Genomic DNA, 19,630 nt, shown 5'->3' with positions numbered 1-19,630 from the left:
TGATTAGAAGATGGAAGAGGAATATATCTTCCTTCGAAGTTTGTATTATGGACTTCTAAGTCCATTTATGGTCTCTGTACCAAGTTTCTAAAAAAAGTAAAGCACAAATCCTTACTTCCTCAGCTGGGATATTAAAGTTCCATTTATGTATAGAGGTGCCTTAGCCTTCCATGTCATTACATCTAGTTCCAAATCAGTTAGGCACAGAAGGTTAGCCCTATTTATAGATAGGGGAAGCACAAGCTTTTTGGCATAAGGGTCTAATAGCCTTCACCTCATGCTAGATTTAAAATGACAGGTGATAACACAGAAGTAAAAATAAGGTGTCATTATTCCTCACAAATAAAGACAATTATCTATGTTAAACTCAAAGGTAATCTGTTCTTAATTATAAAAGGTTTAAATACATAAGCACGCACACACAGGCACCCTCCAACAGATACACATGCATACATGCACCACTTACCAAAGATTATTTTAGTCAGAAATCCAAACAAAATGGGGACTAACATCAGCTTTAATTAAAATCAGCTCAGTAAACCTGATACTGGATTTCCAGTGCTAAATGGAGGTTTACAGGGCTTTAATTAGGATATAAAGTCCCTGTTCCCAGTGGAGCAGATCCTCAGTAAACCCCTCTGCTATTCCATTATCCCCAGCCCAGCATGCGTCATTAGGTGCCTCTGTCTATTTTAGCCTTATTAATGTGTTTAGGCACATACATCAATGAATTAGTTCAAACTGGTCTAGAGTTTCAGGTCCACAGAGTCAGTCATTTCCATCAGATCAGCTTTACCTCTCAGTCTCTCAGAAAAATAAATACCACAAGCCACCCCTGCTAGATTTGTTCGTTAACTATGTCAGACTCACGGCAGGTTTCATAATAAAAGATGGCATTACACCAAAGGTTTACATAACAAATACAAAGTTTCTTTTAGAAGACATGCAGGGACCAAATAAGTCATTTGGATTCGGATGTACAAGAAACATTTACTATCGAAACTGGGAATACTTTCATCTTTCCAAATGCAAAGAAAATAATTGCTTAAAAAATAAACTTAAAATAATAAAAAAAAACCCCTTCCCTGCTACCTTATGTATATAACTATCAGGAAAATATGAAGTCACCATTTTTTTTTATCAGAGGAGATGGGATTCTTAAACAGCTATCCATCTTTAAATCACTTTCCTGGTTTACTTTCTGACCCAGTATACAGCATATATCTTTTTACAGCAGGGGAGTATTTCATATTAATGGTTTAAATAAAAACATATTTGTCAGCAGAATTTCTTCATTCGGTGCTTTCAAGGATGCCAAGCACCTATCAATTGTTTTAAAATGTTTCAAAGCCTCGAGAACTACCCAGCTCAGATTCAAGAAAAAAAAAAAAGGACATTTAATTGCTCTTAAAAATGGCTTATTTTTAAAAATGGAAAAATTCCATAAAATGTAACGAGAATAAGGTAGATGTTCAGTTTTTAGTCTGACCATGAGAATTGTCACATGTGCAATCACTGTAATGCTTTGGGGGACCTGGTGTAAATTAATGCAATACTGTGTTGAATACAATTCAACACAGTTGAATACCGTAGTATATGGGGCAGCGTTCCCGTTAAGCTGCACAGCCATGCCTGGCATGAGCATGCCTGTGCGACCGTGCATACCACACACCTTAGAGGGAACACTGGTGTGGGGGTCAAACTCAACCAAGGCTGAAGGCCAGATCCATGAAACCAGTAGTCACTGTAATGGGTCCAGGGCCAGGAAGCAGGTTGGGTCTGGGGCCAGGCAGTAATGCAGGACCGTGTTTTGGAGGCAGCATGGATCCAGGGCCAGGCAGTAGCACAGGCCTGGGGCCAGATGGTGGTCCAGGGCTTTTGCCAGGCATCAGCATGGAGCCAAGTGTTTAGTGGCATGGCGCTCTGGCTGGACATCAGGTAGAGTCTGGAGTATGCGACTGTGCTGGGCTCTGGTTAGGCAGCAACATGAAGGGGTCATGACGTGGCATGGGGCTTTGGCTGGTCAGCAGGATGAAGCCACGAGCATGATGTGGTACAGGCCTTGAACTGGGCAGCAGTGCAGAGCTAGGAGGCTGCCACTGATGGTCATGTCCATTGGGGTCAGGGACCTCCAATTCTGTGGCAGGCTATACCCATCAACTTCAGGTAGGTACCAGGTTATGAACAGGCCAAATTAAATGGTCCCATGAGCTGGATTCGGCTCACAGGCTGTAGGTGTGACACCCCATCTGTACTGCATGTTGTCAATGTGACAAAGTCTGTGATTACAACGTACTATAGACCTACCTAAATTGGCTTTGGTTTAGTTCATTTGGGTATGGTCACACTGAGCCACAGCAGCTTGGGTGAGGCTGGAAAACCCACTCAAGAAGTAGGGTACATTCTCATGCTCCATGTTACTAAATTTAGACTACTACCAGTACCCACATGAGCTAGATGAAAGCCAGCCTGAGTATATATACTGGAATTATTGCAATGTAGCCAGGCCTTTAGACTAAACCCTTTCTATAACCAATGGCTACACAAGAAAAATTCTTGTTTGATATTTTTCCTGAATGGAAATGACAAGGAGTTTGGGGTTTGACTCTGAATATGTCATATCAGATGGAATGAACACAAGGAATGAGTTTCATGCACAGTGAATCTGAAGAAACCCAAAACAGAACTCACACAGTTGCCATAATGGCAGCACAGAGGCCTATACAGTACGTTTAACACACCTGTTATCTTGGGAATCCAAGGAGCTTCAGATCCTGACAGGATCAACTCAGCCTTAACTGGTAGATGAGCCATGTATGCAATTACATGCTGTTACTTAAAGAAGCTTGGCCACCATCTTCTGTTGTAAATGCAGAGTACCTCTGAAACCCAGGCCCCTTTTATTTAGTTACCTAAACAGAGATTACTCTGTCTACCATTAGAAACCCACGTTCAGATATCTTAGCTTGTCTGGCTGCTTCTATGGCTCTTCTGTATTGTCTCCTCTCACCACGAGTTGTGATGCATGCTGATTGCTTGCCACCTTCCACTCCAAATATGGCTGCTAAGTGCAGTTGCACATATGTAGTTTAAAAAGTGCTCTGACATTATTTGAAATAGAAGGTGCTCTCTCAATGCAAAAAAAAGTGATTTGTCAGAGCTGTACTTCAGGTCTCAATGCCACAGCTTTGTGTTCTCTCTGAAGAATGAGCTACACTGCTATTCAATTTGTTAGTATGTAATTACTTCTACAACTAAAACCAATTATTTAGAAACACAGGCCACATCCAGAGACAGCATATAAAATTGTATAAATTACACATAAATAAAAGGGTGAAAGGAAGACTTTATTGGTTAGATCTACATGCCACGGGGTTCGAAGAAGTCCTGGGAAGGTGTCGGTTCTTCCCTGCTACACGACTGTCATCCAGCCCCTGCTTGTGGACACAGTGTCAGCATGGACTCTACTGGCTGTTCTGCTACAAGCATCAAAGTGATGATCAACCAACAACAGCTTCACTGGGCAGGCCACGTCATCTAGATATCTGACTCCATACTCCCCAAGCAAGTTTTATTCTCCCAACTCAATCAAGGCACATGATCAAAAGGAGGGCAAAGAAAGTGTTTTAAGAATGTCCTCAAGGCCAATTTGAAAAAAATGCAACATTGACATCAACTCATGGGTGACTATCACTTAGGACTGCCCCAAATGGAGGAAGAGACTTCTGGAAGGATCTCTATACTTTGAAACCTTATGACAACAACAGAAGACAGAAAAGCAGGAGCAGCAGAAACAATGCGTCAGGCTGAATCATGAATCTGGAGCCACCCACCTTTCATGGAAACATGTGCCTGAGTTGCAGCAGCCTGTCAATCCAGGATTGGCCTCATCAGTCATCTTCGGACAGATAAAGACAATCATAGAAGACACTCATCCTCCACTGTGCGGAATTGCCGAAGGAGACAATTAAAAAAAAGTCATCTCTCAAATTTGTGTCATAATTTATATTAATTTTATCCAATCTCTCTCTCTCACTTCAGCATATTTTTCTGGAAATAATTTTTTTTTCTGTTTTAAGGTAGCAAAATTGTAACAGTTTAGGGAATGGACTGAAAGCTTGTCAGAATACCAGTTATCATTGACAGCAAGGATGCCCTCAAGAAAAGTAACATTATTTCTGTGTCACCTGCTGAACATGAACACAAGAAGAGTTGTAAGTTTGGGGACAGTGTTATAAAACCTACCGTTAAAACATTTTTGTTTGCATTAATTTCTGATTTCCTGCGTATGGGAACAAAATGCTAGAGGCATACATTATAGCTAGTGGCCCAAATTCTATAACCTAATCCTGTGCGACTGAACGGGATGACACTAGGACACATCTGGACAAATTTTGTCAGTTTTATTTAAGCCTTGTGAATAATTGCTTATGGTATAGCACACTGCAAACATTTTATGCTACTTAATTAGATGACTGTAATGGAAATAAGCCCATGAAAACTCTTTGATATGTATTTGAATGTGCAGCTATTTTAAAAAATATCTTTGTAAATGGATTTTTGTTAGTAGTATGACTATGATGCCTGAAAATCCCAAATGAAATGACAACTCCATTGTTCCTGGTAACACACATCCAATATAAGGATTGTCCAGTCAAGACACGATGCTCCAAACAGGCAAGTGAGACTACACACTAGAAAAGGAAACTAGAGTAGAAAGACTTACTCAGAATCACTCAGGTAGAAAAAAAATCTGTATTCCTTGCAAGTATTACTATTTCCAGTTTAGTCATCTAACCACTGTACTACAGTGCCTCCCACACTTGAAATGAGTAAGATTACTACAGTATGCAGACTAAGTAATAGAGGAATATGTAATGTTAACTGAAGGGTCTGTATCAAACTTCCTGCTGTCCCACTATAATCTTCAGTTAGCATTAATATACTTCATCATAACACTGGGTGCATCTACATGTGTGCTTTACTGTGAAGTAGACTAATTAGTTCCTCAGTAAAGCACCACTATTTATACATGCGCCAATATTGGGGTGCAGTAAACTAATTGACTCTACCATAATATAGTACTGTCTTAGGGGGGAGTAACTGCCGAAACACGCACGTAGACAGTGACAGGGGCTGTCTAGGGCATGAGGGTGCTAAAGTGCAGGATCTGCCTGCCACCGAGCCATGCAGGTCCACACTACCACCCTTGTGCCCCACTGCCTGATACTGCCACCCAGAGCCCGAGGCTGACCTCTGCCCCCCCACCCCGTACTCCCTGCAAGCCCAGGGTGGCTCTGCCTTGGCTCAAAGTGCCGCTGTCCTAGTTGTATGTGCAGATGCTGCACCTGGAAGCAGTGTACTCCAGTTCAAAATGCTCCAGAATTTATTGTGTCACATTAATTGCATGTGGAGATGCACCCACAGGGTAGTAAAACAGTTTCTCACCTTTTCTCTGACACACTTCCAGTAAAAGTTTAAAAGTATATATTTCATGTTTCATAGTTTCATAGTTGTTAGGGTCAGAAGGGTCCTGAGCAGATCATCGAGTCTGAACCCCTGCCATGGGCAAGAATGAATGCTAGGATCAAATGACCTCAGCTAGGTGATTCTCTAGCCTCCTTTTGAAGACCCCCAGGATAGAAGTGGGCACCACTTCCCTTGGAAGTTGGTTCCAGATCCTAGCCACTCTGACCGTGAAGCAGTGCTTCCTGATGTCTAGCCTGAACCTACTCTCAGTCAACTTGTGGTCATTATTCCTTGTTACTCTAGGTAATGCATGGGGGAACAGGGACTCTCCCATTCCCCATGGGTCTCCCCTGATAAGTTTACAGACGGCCACCAGGTGTCCTCTCAGCCTTCTCTTATGGAGGCTGAACAGGTTCAGGTCCTGTAGCCTGTCCTTGTAGGGCCTGCCCTGCTGTCCCCTGACCATGCAAGTGGCCCTCCTCTGGACCCTCTCAATGCTGTCCACATCCTCCTGAAGTGTGGCACCCAGGTAGCCCCAGAAGTACTGCTCTAGTGGTGTCGCTGTCCTCTCTGGGTGTTATTCATATGTTCTCAGTGTTGAGGTCTCCATGACTGTGGTTTTGTCAAAAAGTCAAAGCCAGAGGATTCCAACACCAATCCTGTCTTCAAAAACTGGCGCAGGTTTGGGCAGGTTTACTGTCTACAAGTCAAGGCCCAAACAACTGTGATCTGGCCGACAAGATGTTATTGCATGGATGCCTGCGACAAGCTATCAGTACACCAGCATGTAGGCTCCCTGAGGGCAATACACAGGTCCCATGCTTTGTAATTCTTCTTTTATGTTTTAAAACTAGGTTTGGTAAGAAATTCTTGGACAAATAGAGTTAAATATTCTTCAAGAAGTTGTAGATTAAGTTATATTCCTTCTGCATGTCTTCAATGTTGTCACGTTACAAATGCAGTGTATGACATGTATTCTACTGCATTCAAATAAAGAAGAGAAAGAGGTAGCATTTTGCTCTACTTAAAGCGAGCATGAAGATGCATTGTGTTTGAACCTAGTGAGAGTATTATATTTGATGTATACTATTGATGTAAAGAAGTAGAAAAGGATTTTTTGTGAACATACAATAAATACTAAACCTCCAGAATCTCAGATGTTCTTTTTAAATATTCAATTACCTATTTAAAAAGTCTATTAGGATGCTGTCGTGACTGTAGCGGCTGCTTGTTAGCTCTCTGGCCTGGTAATAAAGCCTGGGCAATGAATGTAATTGTACTAGGGATCAAAGAGTTGAGCTCCTACTGAGAAGCAAGTGTACACACTGCCAATATTTCATCATTCAGAGCCACTTTCCCTCCTTTACCTAATATGAAAGCTATAAAAACAAAACAAAAAAAGCCCCTGAAACTGTTATTGTTAAAGCCAAAAACTAATTAGTCATTGCTTCCCAAAGTGTTATGTGAAAAGTCTCTAGAAATAATGGGCTGCATTCTCAAATTTTATAGGTTTGCTGAGTCTAGTGTTCTCTGGTATTTCCTGTTTCCCTTGGTAGGGAAGATTGAATAAAGTTTACAAGTCATCTTGAATAACACACAAACCTTTCAATAAAGGCAATAATTTCTAGATTCATAAAGAATACAACCACACCTGAAATAAAGACATAGGAGGTAAATAAAAGCAATAGCAGGATTTTTGTTGTTGTTGTTGTTGGGTTTGTTTTGTTTTGTTTTTGTTACCAACAATGCTCGATATCATAAAGTTCCTTTACCCAGCATATGAGTTTCCAAACTTTTAAGCTCAGGTGACAAACTGGTAATGATTTTCATTGTGAATATTTTGTTCTTGGCAAAAGTAACCCATTAGATTTCAATGGACAAAGTAATCTACTTACATGTACACTGTCTAACACTTTGTGCATTACCTTCACGTGAACACCATATAAAGCAACTTGAGGTTGCTAAAATGTGGAGAAAAACGAACAAAGTAACCCCTTGATATTGATAAGACATTTCATCCATGGATCCCAACGTTTACAGGGCCCATTCCACCTATCCATCCATTCCAAAGCAATGGCATTCAAAGCATGAGAGAAACCTCATAAAGCAGTTAACAGCCAGAAGCAGAAAGGAGCTTCCTTTCCATTAGCAGAATTAAATGCTATTGCTCTTGAGAAAAGTACTATGGATGAGTGAAACCATGGTTCCATTTCAGTTAATGGGAGTTTTCCCAGTGTCTTCAGTCAAGGTTAGGCTTGAACCCATGAGGTAACAGTAACCAGTACCTTGGGTTTTGTATGTCATTTGAAAGACAACACCTAACAAAGAACTGCAAGTCATACTGTTCTATAAGTGAATACTGTTCATAATGCAGCCAGGCTGTTCACAATGGATCTTTTGTTAAATAGTGACTCAAAAAGAAAACAACTATCTATTAGATAACCAAAAATGCTTCCAGCACCTGACCACTGTGACAAGCTTGGCCCATGCCTGCTTATCAAATCTAACAAGATCACAGCCCGAGGAGGCATGACCACTATTATGTTTTTTAATATTTCAATTTATTTTGCCTTTAGCCTTTATACAAAGATGTGAAAATAAATCATTCCAAGAAAAAGCTATTTTCAGGCACTGTTGATAAAGTTCTGTCTATACTGATGTGCAAGTATATTTGCTTTTATTATCTCTGCCCTACCTCTTTATTTTAGCATTTCTCTAACCTAAATGTCTTTCCCATTTTCCAGGATACTGACTCGTGGTGATCAACACAGGTTGAATATGTATCGGATGGAGAAATCCCAACTGCAAATTCCAAGCCAAAAACACCAGCCTCACTGTCTATTGACAGCTTATTTTATTTTATATTTGTCATTTATTGATTGTGTTTAAGTGCCTTCAATCCTGCAACTTTGCCCAATTCTGACAGACACCTGAGCCTGTGCAGAGCCATATGGTAGTCAGAAAGATTTACTTCAGACCCCATCTTACAACTTAGATGCACCAGGAAGAAGTGGCAAGTTTGGTAAAAAAAAAAAATGCAACTCAGGTTAAAAGGAAAGGAGAAACAAGGACAAGGGAACTGTGCTGACTAAAGGATCCCTTACAAAAAGCTATTTCCTCCCCCCGATATATTTCTGCTTTTTGTTACACATTTCTGTATTTGCTAACTGCAGTTAAACTGCTAGTCATCATTAAATTCCTATCCTTCTGACCAACGAGGATAATTTTACAATCAAATCTGAGCCTCCTGTGAAATAGTTCTCTCTTGTTAATCTGTTTTTGGCCCTGTGGTCATATTTTGTCATGTTCTGGGTATATTTACAGCAGGCTTTAAATAAAATCATAGCTGCAGCTGTACTTTTGTGTCTGAACTATGCTTTTTTACCTATAAAGCTATGTATATTCTTATGCAAATTAGAGGACATCTTGTGTCTGTGGTGATCAGAGTTGGAAGATTGTGCCTCTCCAATCCTTCCACTCTCCTGTTCCTCAGCAGAACTGCCTTGACTTGGGATCTGGCACAATGACCATGAACTTAGTGTATGACAAAAAAAGTCATAAAATCATAAAAAGGCATGTTTTGTTTCAAACACAGAGCATTCTGGTTTTAAAGTTAATAAAACATATCAAAATATTTCTAGAAATGAAATCCAAGATACCCATTTTAAATAAAATGCTGTGTTCTGAGGTAATTGGATAGTAAAAATAAATATGAGTATTAATAAGAAAAGTTTGACTGGTTAAAACCTGTTGCAATTTAGTACAGTACAGTATAGCCACCCAGTAGTTTTGTTATAAAGCTACTTTAGACCTTATTGTTAGTAATTTATGATCTAATCTCTACTGCAAACTATTTGTCTGATCTCTTTATATGTCATAACAACACTGAAACTGCAGTTTTTGTTCCAAAACAGTTACGCAGAGCAATTCTGACATGAGTACTGGCAGTTAGAAGTTGTTGAGAGAGCTCAGGAAAATAAAACAAAACAATTAACGTATACATCCATCCCCATAGCCACTCTGGTGGGGTAGAAATAATCAATTTTATGTAAGAAATCACTCTCTCTATTTTCATCATGTCAACAGCTCTTTCCAGCACTGTACTAATATTAGGCATAGCTAAAATATATAGCTGCCTAGGGGTAGTTTTTGAACTTTGAAAAATGCTGGCAATAGGAAATCCAGGCATGAATTCACTATGGATGATCCTGCTGCTTGTGAGAGTCTCAACCCTTGATCATTTGGACTTCATGGAAAGCTGTAGGGTCTCTGAGGAGGATCCTTTTATCAGAAGCCCCCTCAGAGCCAGAAAATGAAAGAACAGGAGAACGACCACTTTGTACAATGCTACCAACTTCTTGTCTTTTCTCTTGACAACATAGAACATAGCTTCCCCTCTCTGCTTTGAGAAAAATCTAACTGGAGTACTCAGTAATACAGAAAGAGCATCTCCACCTTATCTGCTATATTCAATCTTTTTTGCCAAACCTAGAATCCCACAGCATTTCATCATTATCATCTCTTAGATGGGATAGGAAGCTAACAAAAGATTACAGACTGCTGGCGAGCCATAGGGTAGGAAATAAGTGGGACTTATCACACGAAAGCTGGAAGGCTATAGTTAGGAGGAAAAGTAGCATACAGAGTTTGTTTGAAATTGTCAATTAAGCAACAGTTTATTTGAAATAAACAATCTCATATTTCATTAACTGTGAACTGGGACAAAAAGGCTTATATTGCAAATTTCAGACTGACAGAAGATTGACAATATATGCTAGTTCCCAAAAAATATTATCTGAACTGGTCATTATAGACTCTTACACTTAAGGGCTAGGACTAGTTAGATACTTAGTGTAAACTTACGGAGAAAAAAATGAAGCAGGAAATCCATGGGCTATACCAGTAAGCTATAGGGGAAAATATTATCTGTAAAATCTGAAGAGTTGAGATAATGTTTTAACCCTTCTTAATATTTCATAACCATCTAGAACAGCACTCACATCAGTGTACAGCAAGGAAGAAGCATTCTTTCAAATCACAAAGATACAGTGAAATCCAATGCACTAGAGTATATTCCAAATGAAAATCACAGAATGATAGGAAGCATCTGAGGGAAGCTTAGGAGGTTATCTAGTCCAACCCCCTACTCAAAACAGGACCATCCCCAACTAAATCATTCCAGCCAGGGCTTTGTCAAAACAGGCCTTAAAAACCTCCAAGGATGGAGACTCCACCACCTCTCTAAGTAACCTGTTCCAGGGCTTCACCACCTTCCTAGTGAGAAATATCCAACCTAAACCTCCCTCACTGCACCTTGAGACCATTGTTCCTTGCTCTGTCATGTCACCACTGAGAACAGCCTAGCTTCTCTTTGGAACCACCTTCAGATAGTTAAAGGCTGCTATCAAATCCCACCTTGGTCTTGTTGTCTATGGAATAAATAAGCCCAGTTCCCTCAGCCTCTCCTAATAAATCATGTGCCCCAGCCCTTGAACCATTTTCATTGCTCTCTGCTGGACTCTCTCCAGCCTGTCCATGTCCTTCTTATGGGGGGTGGGGTGCACAAAACTGGACGCAGTACTCCAGATGTGGCTTCACCAGTGCAGAATACAGAAGAATAATTCTTCCCTCAATCTGCTGGAAACACTCCTGCTAATGCAGCCCAGTATGCTGTTAGCCTTCTTGGCAACAAAGGCCCGCTGCTGACTCACAGCCATTTTACTCTCCACTGTAACCTCCAGTTCCTATTCTGCACAGCTGCTGCCCAGCCAGTCAGTCCCCAGCCTGTACTCGTGCTTGGGATTGTTCTGGCCTAAGTACAGGACTTTGCACTTGTCCTCATGAGATTTCTTTTGGCCCAATCCTCTAATTTGTCTAGGTCAAATTGCACTGCCCCATTTGGTGCCATCTGTGAACTTGCTGAGGGTGCAATCTCTACCATCTTCTAGATCGTTAATGAACATATTGAACAAATTCAGCCAAAATTGAGCAAACCGACCCTGGGCCACTCCACTTGATACTGACTGCCAGCTAGACACTGAGCCATTAATTACTACCTGTTGAGCCTGACACTCTAGCCAGCTTTCCATCCACCTTACAGTCCATTCATCCAACCCACACTACCTCAGCTTGCTTGCAGAAATGCTGTAGGAAACATTATCAAAAGCCTTAAGTCAAGGTATATTACATCCACTACTTTCCCTGCATCCACAAAGCCAGTTACCTCATCATAGAAGGCAATCAGGTTAGTCAGGCATGACTTGCCCTTAGTGAATCCATGCCGACTGTTCCTAATCACCTTCTCCTCCAAGTGCTTAGAAATGGATTCTTCAAGGCTGACTGGTCTTTAATTCCCCGGATCCTCCTTCTTCCCTTTCTTAAAAGGTAGGCATTATATTTGCCCTTTGCCATTTATCCAGGACCTCTTCCTATCACTATGGGTTTTCAAAGATAATAGCCAATGGCTCTGCAATCGCATCAGCCAAATCCCTCAGCACCCTTGGATGCATTGCATTCGGCCCCATGGACTTGTACACATCTAGCTTTTCTAAATAAACCATGACCTATTCTTTCACGACTAAGGACTGTTCAGTTCCTCCCCAGATTGTGCTGCCCAGTGCAGTAGTCTGAGAGCTGACCTTGACTATGAAGACTAAGGTAAAAAAGGCATGGAGTACATCAGGCTTTTCCTCATCATCTGTCACTACGTTGCTTCCCCCATTCGGGAAGGGACCTACACTTTCCCTGATCTTCCCCTTGTTGCTGACATACTTGTAGAAACCGTTCTTGTTACCCTTTATGTCCCTTACTAGCTGCAACTCCAATTGGGCTTTGGCCTTCCTGACTTCACCCCTGTATGCCAAAGCAATAATCCTTCCAAGTTGTTTGTCCCAGCTTCCACTTTTTGTAAGCATCCTTTTTGTGTTTAAGCTCATCGAAGAGTTTTCTGCTAAGCCAAGCCATGCACCAGAACACTAGGCTTTGGCAACTGTACATGAATATCAAAGATAAAGAATTTTTCAGACAGAGACCATATTAGATCATAGGATAGAAAGCGTGGTTTTAGCCAGTCTCATGCACACTACTCCAAAACAGAAAGGGCAAAAGTAAAGGAGTGTGTGCTATGGACTCTACCGGAGGAAAAGTTCAACCATCAACCACCCTCAAAGGAAAGCAATCATCTTCCAAAGGGAAGCACTTCCCCAAGCCATTAGTTTATTTAGTTCAGTTAATTAGTACTAAATTGCTGTAAACAGAGGGGTCAAGTAGTACTGGCTGAGGTCCACATAGCTGCCTGTAATAAGAATAGCCTGCTACAGTGATACAGTCAAACGATTATACATGAAAAGTGCATTTTGGCAGAATGGTCATCCTGTTTTTATCCAGATTATTATAGTGAGCTACACTACTAACCACAAGAGTCCGGAATAGAATTAGTTTCCGGTAACAGAGTCAGGGCTGTGAACTGATCATGCCTGAGGAAGGAAGAGAGGGTTATCAAGGAAAAAATGGGGAAGCCCATGATGACTACAAGATAGTACTGTGTCTGTAAATATACTCTATATTTGCAGTACATCGTGTTTACTGAAATAGACATCTCAACAGCCACTGAAACAGCCATCAAGCTTATTTAAAAGGACCTTATTCAATCAAGGTAAGGTCATGCCCTCTACAAGAAGGTCACAGCCCTTCTGCACAGCAAGCTTTTCCCTGTCTTGGTAGAGCATCAAGGGTGAGACACTGTGTCTGAGATGCAGAAGTGCCCAAGGAGTAGAAAGTAACATGCTTTCACCCCCTCTGTACAACCACCCATTAAAGGTAAAACGTCTAGATTCTACAATCCTTCTTCCTTCCCTGAAGCCAAGTTATACCACCTGTTGAATGAGTGTAGAATTTCCAAATTAACCTCAAGACAGAACAGTGGAAACATATCAGACAAAACAAACTTAATTGATTTCTTTTACTGTCCCCTCACTCTCTTAATGATTAAGCCTTGTATTTTAACAAGAGCAGAATTCACCATTTCAGTGGAACTCAATATAATGCAAGTGTGGATCTAAAATTTCAGCCCATAGCCAAACAGCAATGAGATGGGCATTGCAACTCGCAGCTGCAACAGCTGTTTTCATCTTGGTACAAGGACATTAGGAAATAACATGTTAAAAATTTGATTCAGTGATTTTAAACAACAAAAAATCAGGGTACCAAGCCAGGATCAACTGCTGGATGGCAGGACAGTAAGTTCCACTTCATTACAAATTTACATAAGGTCCTTTGCTGATAATGGATTTGTTTTGGTATTAACACAGATGTCATTGGACTTCCAAAACAGTTTGTTTGTAATCCGGTACTGCTTTTATGTATCATAAAAATATAACAGTGATGCAAACACAAGCTGAATGATAAGTTGAAAGAACAAGGAGGAAATTTATACATTCTTTCAGTTTTCATCAGGAAGCATCATTCAAAACGGAGTAAATATCTCTGGTGTTGCTATCCAAAAACCACTACATTCAATATGATCCTGTTAACATAACTTAGCTCAATTCTAATACCATGAATATCTGGAAAAACTAATGGGCCTCAGTTTGTTTACTTGACTTCAGCCTTTATTCAGTAAAATAAGTATACAGGTAGTAAAACTAACAAATTTTGGTTTTTTCCGTAAAGGCCATGATTATACAAGAAATGAAGGTTTCAACTGGTATAAGTGCATCTACACTGGTTTAAATTGGAGTGATTTGAAACCAATTTAAACTCATTCAACTTTTCTATTATGTTCTTGTTGCAAACATACCTTGCACAGAAGCAACTATATGCATTTAAGTAATCCCTTTGAGCTCTACTCAAGTATAAAAGTGTTTTCAGGAATGAAACTCCATGCAATATGAATAAAAGGAATAAAGTCTATTTCACACTATTATGTCTAGCCAAAGAACCCACAAGATTTTTTTGAATACTCGTATTCTTATTTCTCAGTCAGCAAGCCAGTACTTCATTGGTGGCAAACACTGAAACCTCTGGCATCCATTCATGTAATGCTACGAGCTTTTGTAACTTCCATTCCCATGTAATGTTTAAAAAAGCATAAGGAAAAAGAATCTGCAGATATTTGTGTGGGAGAAACAACTGTATCCTCTATGGCTAGGGACAGAAGTTACACATAAACCAGTTTAAGTGATCAGAAACTGGTTTAGACCTGTAACGGAACAGAAGCTCAGTGAACATAAACCAGTTTCAAAATGGCTGAAACTGGTTTAAGATAAACCTAGCTGAATGCAGCATCAGACTTAACTGATTTGGGTCAAACCAGTTTATGAAACTTCTGTCCCAGAACCTTTCCCGGTTCAAGTTAAATCACAGTCCCCTACTATCCCAGCATGCTCTCTAGCCCTGGGCTGGGCTGTCTGCTCCAGAGAGCAGAGCTGGCCCGCCCCTCTGCTCCCTAGCTGGAGAAGTGAGGGCTGGCCGAAAAGTGGGTGAGGAGAACAAGGCTGGCTGGGGATGCAGCCCAATCTGCATGGGAAGGACTGATTCCTCCAGGCAAACCCTGGCTGCGGTCTAGGGCCAGGGAAGGGGGTTAAATACCCCTTCCCCACTCAAAATTACTGCTGGCTCTGAATGTGGACTACAAATCCCAGAGGCACCTAGAATCAGACAAAGGAAGTGATGAGCAACCCTGCAGAGTCCTGCTGCTCTGATTTTGGACTGCAAATCCCAGAGATCTCAGGGGCAGCTGGAAGAGGAAGTGAACATACAGCCAGAGACCTGTACTCTAGTGCCCCCTGGCTTCTGGCCTGAGTCACCACAGGCATGTAGCTGCATTCCCTGAATCAAAGGTAAATGTCTGTTCACTTCTGTTTCAATTTAATCTCTACAGTTTAGACAAACCTGCAAAGACTGAATCAATTCAGCCTCAGGCTTTTTGATCGTCTGTATTTAGCCTATAGGTTCCTCTGTATACCTACTACAGAATTTTCATGCTGTGCCAACATTTTATTCATTATTATTTATATTTTTTGGCATCATACCATTCCAGAATGCATTTTGCATGAAGCTAGCATTTTTTATATTTAGTCTCCAGAATGCATCTCAAATATGTTTTGTTCTTTCTTTTTTTTTTTTTTGGAATCCTATAGAGATAACAAAGCAAAACAAAATATAAATTGTGTTTTGTATCTGTCAAAAAGTTATATGCTAATTCACAAGGCTTGTTACTATTCCAACCCAATGGGATCTGGGGTATTAGGTAATTTCCCAGTTTGTATCCAGCATCCTTTAAATTAAAAAAAATAGTAATGTTTCAGGAATAATAAATTTAGTGCTGCCAGATGTAACTTGCACACATTATTCTATCCTGTCAGTTAAACTATGATACTCAGATCCATGAACAAAGCATGCCCCTGGCGGCTAGGGGGGCACGGCGGTGGTGGGAGTGCAGTGGTGGTAAGTGGGGAGCTCCTGCAGACGCCCCCAGCACTGGCAGCAGCAGGAAGGTGGTAAGCACCAACCAGAGGTCGGCGACCACCTGCAGATGCCACCAGCAGGGTCAGCAATGGCCAGCGGAGATCACTGACTGCCTGCAGATGCCGCTGGCGGTGTCACTGGCAAGGGGGGGAGGGGGAGTGGCAACCACCCACAGGCGCTGCGCCTTTTCGTAGGGGGTGCATCGCCACGCCCAGGGGGTGCACGTGCCCACATGTGCACCCCCTACGTGTCACCAGTGTTCAGATCTGTATGATTAGAAACAACCCATGGTCATATTTGAAACTGTAATAAAACCTTCTATTAGGAGGAGAAAATGGCATCTTTACCGTAAGCCGAGTCCCAAATAATTGGATTTAAAAAGAACACCTCTAAAATTAATGCCATCGACCTTCCTTCACGCATAATTTAAATGTTAAAAATAGCCTTAAAGAATTTTTTTACATGATTAGGTTTAAAGGGGACTCTTAAATACTATTTAAACCTTCAACTGTTTTTAAGCCAACTGAATCCATCTTGTAGACCAGAAGTGTTCACTCCCCTAGCCCATGGACAAGATCTGGTCTGAAGATCTATGCTCTGTGACCCACAGGGTTCCTCAAGGGACCCAAAATTTGGTGGTGGGAGAGCAGTGGCAGCTACGTGCTGAATCCCTGCTGTTAAATTTTCATACCTGAGAGGAATGCTGGGAGCTGGATAACACGGCCCTCATGCTAGACTGAGCCTGCAGTACCAAACTGGGGTGGCACAATGCTAAATGGGGTGATGCAGAGAGCCATGAGGCCAAGGAGCGCAGCACAGAGTGGTACAAGGCTGAGCAGGACAGTGTGGAAAGGTGCAGAGCTGAAAGGAATAGCGCAGGACAACAGAGGGCTGAGCAGGGCAGTGAGGGGTGGCACAGAGCCAAGCAGGGTGCCTCAGGGCTAAGTGATGCGGCATAGGACCAGGGAAAGGCATCGTGGAGCCTGATCCTGGTGCTTGGCGCCTGATCTAGCTTGTGCACTAGCTCCATATGACTTATCTGGTCCATGGAACCAAAAGACTGAGCACAAACCTTGTAGACTATACAATAGGTCTAGCATTGGATCACTTCATTATCTCCCATAATCAGTCTCATTGGAATAAGATCTATAGCAAAGAAAGTAAGTGTATGTGTGTGTACACATGAATGCATGCGCATACACCCCCCCCACACACACACACAAACACACACACTTGGGGGCTATTTTTCTCTACAGATACTGCATATAAAAGTACCATGCTTTTCCATTTTCTTACTATATGAGAACATTTGTCACATAAGCCTTTGTTTAAAGCAGGGGTGCTCAACGCCTGACCTGTGGGTCAAACTCAGCTCATGAAGCCAGCCCATGGGGATTCCCAGGAGTCAGGAAATTGGCAGGGAAGTGGTGGCAATTAATACTGACACTCCTCCCCTTCTGCCAGATTTCTAAACCCCATGCAGCCAGATTGGCCAAGGCTGGGCTGGGCTGTGCCAGGACAGGCCATTGCTGCTCAGGGGCCAAATGATTGATGCACAGCCAGATCAGGCCCAGGCTGGTGTCCTCCACCCCTTCCTGGCCAGTCCCACTGCCACACTGATGGATCAGCCTCTATTTGTTCCTGTCCCATGTGCCAGATGGGTCCCCACCATGCCCACCATGACACTATCCATTCAGCCCACAAGGTGGAAAGGTTAGGCACCACTGATTTACATTCTTTTGCAGTGGGGTTAAAATCTATACATGAATTTGGCAAGTTTCAAGAATAAGTCACTGAAAAAGTTGATACACTTCCTGTTGCTGGGATAATGATGATTTACACCAGTTGAAAGCCTGCCCTACAGATGTAATCTAGGACATGCCTATTAAACACAGTGAAATTATCTATTAGTATACCCCATCTTGTGCAGCTCATCATGGCAAGCTGTATATCTTAGACTAGAAATGTAATAGTCTGTTGATTAACATGGAGATGCCCCCACTGGTATACAGGTCTGCTCAAAACATATTTGATCAATTAGTTTTTTTTACCTGTAAGAAGATCTGTATCTTCTAAGGGGAGAACAGATTTCTACTGTCAGTGCACTGCCAACTTGTGTACAAAGTACATTTTCCCTCTTTTCCCAAGGATCAGATTGGTTACAATCGTGTTTTTGCCTCCGGCTTCCTTTGCAATACTAATTCTTTTTTAAGTTCAGGCCTCAGAGCTTAGTGCCTAGTTGTTTCATTTTACTATTCCAAATACTAATCTTTCTTTTCAGAATGGCTTGCTTTCCAGGAAGAAATTTTAACATTTCCAATGCAAAAAAAAGCCTTTCCCAGTCTCTGAAATTCCTGCAATTTTTTTCTAGTTTAGAGTCTATAGTTTTTAACACTTGCAGGCTAATAGATTTATGAAGTAATCTTCTACACTGTTTCATGTCTAGAATTCATTATCAGCACATGAATGTTCAATGCTCGGCTTTGAAGAAGTTTTGAATGTTCTGCCTTGGTATCAGTTTTTCTGCTCTTCCTATTTTGCAAATATATGTAACCCAAGACTCTGTGCCTAAATGGGTTTGATTCCTACTGTGCTAGCCTTCCTTTATGACTAGATTTTCAAACAATCTTTATACCTTCAACTCAAATCAATGGGAATTAGTCATCTAAAAACCTTTACAGTTCTGGCTATTCATTCCTCAACCACCCTTTTTATAAAATAGGAAGAATAACCATTCTCAGTGTGTGCTTTACCCAATTACCTATTAAGTTGTAAATTCCCCAGGGCAAGGTCTATCTCTTTTTGTGGGTGTGCACAGCACCTAGCATTGTGAAGTTGTACTGTCATTTGGATCCTCTAGGTCAGTGGTTCTCAACCTTTTTTAGAGTCAAAGCATGCTTCACTGACTCAAGGTACCCCTTGGAAAATGTCAGCTCTTATTTTTCACTTTATTTTGATTATAGAAAAATAATACAGCAATTCTGTTTCAAAGAACTCAAAAAGACCACAATAGCTTGGAATGCTTTGAACACTATGGATTTCTATTTGAAAGCTCTAAGTTTAGGTTGTGAATCATATTTCCACACCTAACACTGACAATATCTATGCACAACATTGCCTGGCATTCCCTGAATGGATCTCAAAGAACTCTGCTTGAGAGTCACTGCTCTATGTGCTACTGCCATACATATTGTTCAAACTCCCTGAATTTGTAATTATCTTGAGGCACATAAAGAATCCACGTTGTCCATACAGGACTTACACTCCAGAGCATGGATAGGTACTAAAACTAGCACTGACATACTGTTTCATACAAATGTGTGTGTTGATGTTATACATGGCTTTTTATAGATTATATTTTTATAAGCATACATTATGCCATTGGTCAGATTAAGGTATTTAATCATACTGTGGTTCCCATCTTCAAAAAGGGGAAGAAGGAGGACCTGGGAAACTATAGGCCAGTTAGTCTTACCTCGATCCCAGGCAAGCTTTTTGAGAAAATTATTCTGGCACATATCCATGAGGGGCCAGCAGGGGAGGTCATGCTTAGGGGCAACCAACACGGGTTCATTAGCGGCAGGTCCTGTCAGACCAACCTGGTGGCCTTCTATGATCAGATCGCCAAATCATTAGAAGCAGGGGTAGCAGCGGACATAGTCTTCCTGGACTTTCAGAAGGCCTTCGACACTGT

Source organism: Gavialis gangeticus, unplaced genomic scaffold (assembly GCF_001723915.1).
Source record: "Gavialis gangeticus isolate Ggan-Ray unplaced genomic scaffold, GavGan_comp1, whole genome shotgun sequence".
NCBI lineage: Eukaryota > Metazoa > Chordata > Crocodylia > Gavialidae > Gavialis > Gavialis gangeticus.
Note: the sequence above shows the minus strand (reverse complement) of the source record.